Below are 8321 nucleotides of genomic sequence, written 5' to 3'. Positions count from 1 at the left end.
CAATGGCTGAGTGAACACTTAAAGGATGAGGGGTTGCTGGGTGAAGGAGGAAGCCTCCTGGGAAGGGGACTAGCACGTGCAAGGGCCTGGAGCCTGGCGCACTCTGGGAAGAGAGGGAGGCCAGGCTGCTGCAGCAAAGCGTGAGGAGAGTAAACCATGTGTGAAGAAGCTGGAGGGGTAGCCAGCAGCCAGGATAAGGAGGGCCTTGTCACCCATGGGGCGGAGTCTGGACTTGCTCCCAAGGCCACGGAGAGCCATGGAAAGGCTTTGAGCAAGAGGGTGCCATGACTTGATTTCATGAAAGTTCTAAGAGGATCCCTCGGCTGCTCAGTGGAGAATGAACCCTGGGGATGAGGGAGTTGGGAGTGGCAGAAGGGAGGCTGGAAGGGAGGCTGCAGTAACTGACCTGGGGAGAGATAGCGGTGGCCTGGGATGGGGAAGTGGTGGCAGAGATGGAGAAGTGATGGATTCAAGACATGGTTTGGAGGTAAAATCAGGACTTGATCTCGGTGGCCACAGCCCAGTTCTAGTTCCCAAATTCCCCTTTCTAGTTCTTCTGACTCACTGTCTGCTCTCCACACCTCTCCTGTTCCCAGCCACAAAGATGCCTGGGTGTTCACAGTAGCCCAAACGGAGACACCCTGCGGTCCTCAGTGGATGGATGGATGGATAAACCAAAGGTGGCAGGCATGTCTGGCTGGTTGCAGTGGCTCATACCTGTAATTCCAGCACTTTGAGAGGCCAGGGTGGGTGGATTACTTGAGGTCAGCAGTTCAGTTTGAGACCAGCCTGGGCAACATAGTGAGACCCTGTCTCTACAAAAAATACAAACAAAAAAATTGCCTGGAGTGGTGGCATGCACCTGTAGTCCCAGCTACTCAGGAAGCGGAGGTGGGAGGATTGCTTGAGTCCAGGAGGTTGAGGCTGCAATGTGCCATGATTGTGCCACTGCACTGCAACCTGGGGAACAAAATGAGATCTTGTCTCAAAAAAAAAAAAAAGTAGGGTATCCATACAAGGGAACATGATTCAGCCATAGAAAAGAATGAAGGACTGATACACGCCACAATGGGATGAGCCTCAAAACCACGATGCTAAGAGACAAAGCCAGTCACAAAGAAACACGTAGTGTTGATTCCATTCATATGAAATGTCCGGAATAGGGAAACCCATAGAGACGGGGAGCAGATGGCTGGTTGCCAGGGGTTGGGGGGAGGGGCAATGGGGAGTGACTGTTTAATGGATACAGGGTTTTTCCTTTTGGGGTGATAAAAATGTTTTGGAATGATCAATGCTTCCAATTATCAAAGTAAAAAGGAAAAATAAAAGTTTTGGAACTTGATAGAGGTGGTAGCTTCATAATGTTGTGAATGTACTAAATGCTGCTGAATTGTTCACTTTATTTATTTATGTATTTATTTCAAGATGGGGTCTCGCTCCATCACCCAGGCTGGAGTGCGGTGGAGCAATCATGGCTCACTGCAGCCTCCACCTCCTGGGCTCAAGTAATCCTCCCACCTCAGCCTCCTGAGTAGCTTGGAATACAGGTGCCTGCCACCCAGATTGGCTATTTTTTTGGGAGGTGCCAATTTTAAATAGTTTTATTTAAGACATTGCATTTTCCACTTACAATACAGTGCTTATAAACTACAATGTTACTTCCACATGTTCCATATAAGCATTGAGAATGTCCAGTAATGTACTCTAGCAGCTCGACTTCATTTATTTATTTATTTATTTATTGAGAGAGAGTTCCACTCTGTCACCTAGGCTGGAGTGCAGTGGCACAATCTCTGCTCACTGCAACCTCCGCCTCCCCGGTTCAAGTGATTCTCCTGCCTCAGCCTCCTGAGTAGCCAGGATTACAGGTGTGCACCACCATGGCCAGCTAATTTTTGTATTTTTAGTAGAGACAGGGTTTCACCATGTTGGCCAGGCTGATCTCGAACTCCTGACCTCAAGTGATTCACCTGTCTCAACCTCCCAAAGTGCTGGGATTACAGCCGTGAGCTACTACACCTGGACCCTAGCAGCTCAGCATTAAAACTGCCACAGAATTTGTTACAAATTTGGGTTCTTCAATGTTTTGGCTATGTGGAATCATGTGATCTTTATATTGGGGTTGGCTTAATCAACCTCTCTTTTTTTTTTTTTTTTTTTTCAGATGGAGTCTCGCTCTGTTGCCCAGGCTGGAGTGCAATGGCGCCATCTCGGCTCATTGCAAGCTCCGCCTCCTGGGTTCATGCCATTCTCCTGCCTCAGCCTCCCGAGTAGCTGGGACTACAGGCGCCCGCCAGCACGCCCGGCTAATTTTTTGTATTTTTAGTAGAGACGGGGTTTCACTGTGTTAGCCAGGATGGTCTCGATCTCCTGACCTCGTGATCTGCTCACTTTGGCCTCCCAAAGTGCTGGGATTACAGGGGTGAGCCACCCCGCCTGACCTAATCAACCTCTTAAATGGTTGTCCCTGAGGAATTAGGGACACTACATGTTTCTTTGTGACTGGCTTTGTCTCTTAGCATCGTGGTTTTGAGGCTCATCCCATTGTGGTGTGTATCAGTCCTTCATTCTTTTCTATGGCTGAGTCCCTGAGGAAGTAGGGAAGTAGAGGGAGGAGCTCCATTGCCAGGGACTTCCCCAGGTGAGCCTCCTAGCGGTCCTCCTGCACTTGGGTCCAGCTTGGTAATGATGGGGTTACAGCCTTTCTCCAGCTCTTTCTGCTGATGATCAATTTCTTCCTTCTCCATCATCTGATTCTTATGGAGCCAGTTGATAATTTCATTACACTTGTCAATAATCTTCTGTTTGTCCTCACCATTAATCTTGCCTTGAATTTTCTCATCTTCAGTGGTGGCTTTCCTGTTGAATGCACTGGATTCAAGTGAATTCTTGACCCTCTGCTTCTCATCTTCAGCTTTGTACTGCTCATCTTCCTGGACCATACGCTCAATGTCCTCCTTGCTCAAACGGCCCTTGTCATTCATTAGTGATAGTAATCTTGTTCTTTTTTCCTATACTAGTTTTTATTTTTTTGAGACATTGCTGTGTTGCCCAGGCTAGAGTGTAGTGGCGCAAATTTGGCTCGTTGCAGCTTCGACTTCCTGGACTCAAGTGATCCTTCTGCCTCAGCACCCCCAAGTAGCTGAGACTACAGGTGCACCCTATCACACCCGGCTAATTTTTTTTTTTTTTTTTGATGGAGTTTTGCTCTTGTTGCCCAGGCTGGAGTGCAATGGCGTGATCTCAGCTCACTGCAACCTCCGCCTCCCAGGTTCAAGCGATTCTCCTGCCTAAGCCTCCCTAGTAGCTGGGATTACAGGCATGTGCCAACATGCCCGGCTAATTTTGTATTTTTAGTAGAGATGGGGTTTCTCCATGTTGGTCAGCCTGGTCTCAAACTCCCGACCTCAAGTGATCCACCCGCCTCGGCCTCCCAAAGTGCTGGGATTACAGGCATGAGCCACCACGCCTGGCCTACACCCGGCTAATTTTTTTGATCTCAAACTCCTGGGCTCAAGCAACCCACTTGCCCTGGCCTCCCAACATGCTAAGATTACAGGCGTGAGCCACCACACCCAACTTCCTGTACTTTTGTCCACAGCAGAGACACTGAGGATGTCACTGGCATCAGTGTCAAGTGACTTCAGCGTGAGGAACACTGTCACAGGAAGTATGCCTGTGAGTTCAAACTTGCCAAGCAGGCTGTTATCCTTGCTCACGGCACGCTCGCTTTCATAAACCTGAGTAAGCACAGCAGGCTGGTTGCCAGAGCAAGTAGTGAAGGTCTGTGTCTGCTTGGTAGGAATGGTAGTATTATGCTTATCAAGAACTGTTGTGATTCCGCCAGTAGTTTCAATGGAAGGGAAAGAGGAGTGACATCCAGGAGCAATGAGTTTTGAACATTTTCTGGTTTGTCTCCAGATCAGATGGCTGCCTGAGTAGCTGGATCGTAAGCAACAGCTTCATCAGGGTCAATGCTCCTCTGCAGTTTTGTTTGCTTTTTTGAGACAGGGTCTCGTACTGTTACCCACGCTGGCGTGCAGTGGCACAGTCATGGCCCACTGCAGTGTCAACCTCCTGGGCTCAAGTGATCCTCCCGCCTCAGCCTCCCAAACTGTTGGGATTACAGGCATGAGCCACCATGCCCAGCCTTCAGTTCTTTTATATTGAAGAAGTCTTGGGCAAGCTCTGAATCTTGCAGTTAGAAGCCGAACCAGTAACCAGGGTGATGTCATGAATCTGTGACTTGTCTAGTTTGGCGTCTCGAAGGGCTTCTTCTACGGGGCCCAGGATGTCATGGAACAGGTCAGCATTCAATTCTTCAAATCGGGCATGGTAATGGAGGTATAGATGTCAATTCCTGCCTAGAGAGAATCAATCTCAATACTGGCCTGGGTGCTGGAAGACAGAGTACACTTTGCATGTTCACAAGCCGCAAGAAGGCGTGAGGGCAGCTCTCTCTTTTTTTTTTGAGATGGAGTCTCCCTCTGTCACCCAGGCTGGAGTGCAGTGGCCTGATCTCTGCTCACTGCAATCTCTGCCTCCGGGTTCAAGCAATTTTAGTGCCTCAGCCTCCTGAATAGCTGGGATTACAGGCGCCCACCACTACACCTGGCTAATTTATGAAAAAAAAATTTTTTGAGACAGAGTCTTGCTCCTGTCACCGATGCTGGAGTGCAATGATGCGATCTTGGCTCACTGCAACCTCTGCCTCCAGAGTTCAAGTGATTCTCTTACCTCAGCCTCCCAAGTAGCTGGGATTTCAGGTGCTTGCCACCACACCCAGCTAATTTTTTTTTTTTTTTTTGAGATGGAGTCTCACTCTGCTGTCCAGGATGGAGTGCAGTGGTGTGATCTCAGCTCACTGCAACCTCCGCTTCCTGGGTTCAAGCGATTCTTCTGCCTCAGCTTCCCGACTAGCTGGGACTACAGGCACGTGCCACCATGCCCGGCTAATTTTTTGTATTTTTAGTAGAGTTGGGGTTTCACCATGTTAGCCAGGATGGTCTCAATCTCCTGACTTCGTGATCCGCCCGCCTCAGCCTCCCAACGTGATGGGATTACAGGCATAAGCCACCATGCCCAGCCACACCTGGCTAACTTTTTTATTTTTAGTAGAGACAGAGTTTCACCATGTTGGCCAGGCTGGTCTTGAACTCCTGACCTCAATGATCCATCCACCTTGGCCTCCAAAAGTAGTGGGATTATAGGCATGAGCCACCACACCCGGCCAGCTCTCCTGTTCTCACTGAGGTCCTTTTTATGCTTGTACTTGAGCTCAGCAATGCAACGGCTATCCATTTGGTTGCAAAGTCTTCTCCACCTTCTCCAGTTGTAGATTTTGACTTCAAAAATTTCATCCTCAATAGTGAGGACTGACACATCAAAAGTGCCACCTCCCACACACCTATAGTCCTGCTACTTAGGAGGCCAAGGTGGGAGGCTCTCTTGATCCCAGGAGGTTGAGACCAGCCTGGGCAACATAGTGAGACCTCATCTCTACAAAAAATAAACAAAAATTAGCTGGGCATGGTGGCAAACACCTGTAGTCCCAGCTATTTGGGAGGCTGAGGTGGGAGGATCACTTGAGCTTAGGAGAGCCCTGTTGCAGTAAGCCAAGATCGTGCCACTGCACTCCAGCCTGTGTGACAGAATGAGACCTTGTCTCAACAAATAAAATAAAATAAAATAAATGAATAAAATTTTAAAAAGTGTTACCTCCCAGGTCAAAGATCAGCACATTTCTTTCAGCTCCAACCTTTTGGTTTAAGCCATAAGCAATAGCAGCAGCAGTTGGCTCGTTGATAATTCTAAGTCCATTGAGACCAGCAATAGTTCTAGCATCTTTTTGGTAGCCTGATGCTGAGTCATTAAAGTAGGCTGGCACTGTGAGCACAGCATTGGTAACAGTCTTCCCAAGGTAGGCTTCTGCAATTTCCTTCATCTTTGTCACAACCATAGGGGACATCTCTGGATAGAAGTTATTTGTTTTGAGACGGGGTCTCGTTCTGTTGCCCAGGTTGGAGTGCAGTAGCGTGATCATGGCTCACTGCAGCCTTGACCTCCCAGGTTCAAGCTATCCTCCCGCCTTGGCCTCCTGAGTAGCTGGGACTAGAGGCACACGCCACCACACCTGGCTAATTTTTGTATTTTTAGTACAGACAGGGTTTCACCATGTTGCCCAGGCTGGTCTCGAACTCCTGGGCTCAAGCAATCCACCTGCCTCAGCTTCTCAAAGTGCTGGGATTACAGGTGTGAGCCACCACACCTGGCCTGAAACTTTTTGTTTTTCCCTTGTTCTCTCCTTGGACCTTGGGCCTGCCAGCATCACTCACCACCATGAAGGGCCAGTGCTTCTTATCAGACCAGACAACAGTATGATCAAATCCACATCCAATAAGACGTTGGTCATCAAAAACTGTATTGTTGGCGTTCATTGCAACTTGATTCTTTGTGGCATCACCAATCAATAGTTCAGTGGCCGTAAAGGTGACATAGCTTGGAGTGGTTCAGTGTCCCCAATCATTGACAATTAACTTTACCTTTTTGTGCTGGACAATACCCGCACAAGAGTTGGTGGAACCAAGATCAACACTAAATGCAGGGCCCTTAGAAAATGGCTGCTGTGGCATGCAGGCCTGGCTCGGAGTGAAGAGAGACATAGGAACCCTAAAAGCAGTGGCCATATTCAATGAGACCCTAATTAAAAAAAAATTTTGGAGAGATGGGATCTCGTTGTATTGCCCAGGCTGGTCTCTAGCTCCCGGGTTCAAAGTGATCCTCCCGCTTTGGCCTCCCAAAGTGTTAGGATTACAGGCATGAGCCACGATGCCCGGCCCTAAATTATTCACTTTAAAATGGTTAACTTTTTGTTTTGTGAATTTTACCTCAATTAAAAAAAAAATGAATAAAAGGAACCCCCACACCCCCCCACCAAAAAAAAAAGCCAGGCTCTTGCTCTCTGATTTCTGCCTCCTTCACCCAGGTCAAACTTTGACTCCAGCATGAGGGGCTCTGAGAACCAAGATTCACAGGCCCCCTGGAATTTCCCCCACATCAAGGCCCATATGTCCGTATGCCTGGCATTTTCCTTTCCTGGTGAACGTCTAGACTTGGGAACACTCCACCTTGCCCTTCCTGCCCTGGGAATGATGCCAGCGTTAGTGCTGGCCCAGAATCCAGGGGCTCCACTGATACTGCCTGGTAGCCTTCTCCCTCCACATCTTCCCTCTGCACTGGCTTCACTATCAGGCAGGCTCTGTCCCACTGGGGCAGGTGTTGCTCCTCCCACTTAACAGGGTCTCAGGTCTGAGCCAGCCATGGGTCACATGTCTATCCTTGAACCCCTCATCATAGCCAGGGGCACAGACCGCTCTGATTGCCCGGAGGGAATGGGCAATATGCCTTCCATGGAACTGTGTGTGTGTGTGTGTGTGTGTGTGTCTTTCTGGGGGCACCACACATCTATTCTCCAAGGTCCACAAGCCCTGTCTCCCCTGAAAAGAGTGAAGCCCCGAGCAGGGAGGGGCTTCCCCAGGATCATACAACCAAGAGTCCCTGACCTGACCTGGCATTCATTTCTCCATGCTGTGGGTCAAAGGCTCAGGGACCTTCTCTCTGACTGTGACCAACAATGCATTGAGCCAGGGCAGACCTGTGAAATGTGAGGCACACACGAAGTATGGGATCTGAGTTTGCTGACAGCATGGTGGAAGTGGATAAGAGGCCTTGGGGAAGGGGACAGGGTGTGGGAAGCTCAGCGGGAAACCCTACCCTGCTAGAACATCCATAGCCAGGGCTGGGCTGGGAGCCTGCCTTCCCATGAGAAGGCGGGACTGTCTTTTTATGGGTACTCTCTTCGTCTAACAAGCACTTAGCGAAGACCTGCTGTGTGCCACATGCTGGGAACATGGCAGTGCTAAAACACTGGGATGGAGATTACATCCCAGAGGTGTGCTCCATTCATCCCACAAGCATTTACTGAGCACCTACTGTGTGCTAGGTATGGAGATAGGTGTTGGAGATCTGGTGGTGGGCAAGAAGATAAAGATTCCTGTGTTCATGGACACCGAACAGATAAATAAACAAGAAACTTCTCAGGCGGTGATGAGAGCTGTGGAGAAAATGAAATCAGCGAGGGTTGGCAATGATGGGGGTGGCCATAGAGCAGGTAGTCAAGAAGGCCTTCCTAGAAGAGGTGATATTGGCTGTTTCACATGTAATGAGTCTCTCCGCATGTTTAAAACCAAACTTACACTCCTTTCTCTGAGTCCTGGTCCTGTCCCCCTGCTCAAGCTGCTGAGATGTCCAGACCAGGAACC

At 49.1% G+C, this 8321-nt stretch overlaps 1 pseudogene; it reads right to left on the bottom strand.

Moving 5' to 3' along the window:
• Nucleotides 1–2457: 2457 nt before the first annotated feature.
• Nucleotides 2458–6635, bottom strand: LOC100592416 (annotated as a pseudogene).
• Between the last annotated feature and the right edge of the window lie 1686 nt (nucleotides 6636–8321).

Source organism: Nomascus leucogenys, chromosome 10 (genome assembly GCF_006542625.1).
Source record: "Nomascus leucogenys isolate Asia chromosome 10, Asia_NLE_v1, whole genome shotgun sequence".
Lineage (NCBI taxonomy): Eukaryota > Metazoa > Chordata > Mammalia > Primates > Hylobatidae > Nomascus > Nomascus leucogenys.
Note: the sequence above shows the minus strand (reverse complement) of the source record. Positions and strands in the feature narration are given on the sequence as shown.